Source organism: Microtus ochrogaster, unplaced genomic scaffold (genome assembly GCF_000317375.1).
Source record: "Microtus ochrogaster isolate Prairie Vole_2 unplaced genomic scaffold, MicOch1.0 UNK115, whole genome shotgun sequence".
Classification (NCBI taxonomy): Eukaryota; Metazoa; Chordata; class Mammalia; order Rodentia; family Cricetidae; genus Microtus; species Microtus ochrogaster.
The window spans coordinates 213,486-214,871 of NW_004949213.1; the positions used below are offsets into that span (position 1 = coordinate 213,486).

General features: G+C 45.9%; 1 pseudogene; it reads right to left on the reverse strand.

Moving 5' to 3' along the window:
- Positions 1-293: 293 nt before the first annotated feature.
- On the reverse strand, positions 294-943 carry LOC101985877 (annotated as a pseudogene).
- Between the last annotated feature and the right edge of the window lie 443 nt (positions 944-1,386).

Sequence of the window (1,386 nt, forward strand, 5' to 3'; positions counted from 1 at the left end):
GCCTTGTTTGTCTTTTGTTGATCTGCATTCATTGGTCCAATGTCAGTCTTTGCCACACCTTCTACATAATCCAGAAGGTTGATGCCTTTTATTTTTGCCATTTCCATTGACATTATTTCTAGGAATTACTTGTCTACAAGCCCTTCTCAGATGTGCTATTCTACCACAATTAAAACATTTAGCATTTTGATGTCTCCTCATACATTTGAAAATTGTTTCTCCTAGATTTTGTATAGTAGTCAAATGTCTCAATGCTCATTGTATGCAGGAGTCATTCATCCATTGGTACTGACCTAACCTGTAAAGGCCCAAGGATATTTTGGATATGTGACAAACACATTCCCAGAAACAAATCTAATTTGCTGGAGAAGTGGACAAAAGACCTGTGCTGAGCTTTGCCTCTGGAGAGAAACACTGGGCATGCAGTGAGGCGGGATAGGTGAAAGCAGCAGGAGGAGGCAGAACAGGCACTAACTCCACTGGGTACAGAGGGTATGGTGCCCATACTTCAGGGCTACTGGGTAAAGTGCAGGCACTGTGAGTTCATATGGCTCTCTGGCAATGAACTGAGGTACAGTGTTGGGCAAAGGAGTACTGGGTTTTGGAGTCCCTAGAGTTTGTTCTTGGTCATCTTCATGTTTGTCTTAGCAAACTCTAGTCATGGTGTTTGTGGGATTTCAGGATTGAAGTGGATGCTGTTCAAAGCGTTCTTTGCAGCTTCTGCTTCTAAGCAACTGTCAAAACTGACAAAACCTACAGGCTGTTTAGATGGGAGTTTTATAAGAGAACCCTCATAGCCTTTGAATGGTCTGAAGAGCAGGCAGAACTCCCAGGGTTTGATGTCCAGGGGCACACCACAGACAAACAGGGTCCGGACCTCCTCCTCCTGAAGGTTGGCCTCATTTGGGGTGTTCTCCTTATCAGCTTTGACACCACCATTCATCTTCCTGGTCCTTCCTCTCCGCACGGGACTGGGGCACAGGACTGGAGCAAGGGCACGCTTTCCAGCTTGCTACCTTCCTCTGGGCTGTTGAGCAAGCAAGCTGTGGGGATGGAGCTGGGTGGCGCTGTGTGGAGTCAGGGAAGGGCAGGGACCTCCAAGAGGCCGGGCAAACCCCAGAGTCCTGACAGGGCCGAGGCAGAGGGCAAGCTGCTGGCCTTCCCAATGTTTCATTTCTAAAGGTGCCTCATTCTTGGTTCTGTTATCAAACCATTTTCTTAAGGATATAATATGAAGAAAATACTGAGTCCCAATATCCAATGCTTATATGGTTATTGTGATACTTTCATTTATTGGTCAGAGTGACCCCAAGATATTTTATGTTATTTGTGGCTATCGTGAAAGGTGATGCTTCTCTGATTTCCCTCTCTGCTTCCTTATCCTTA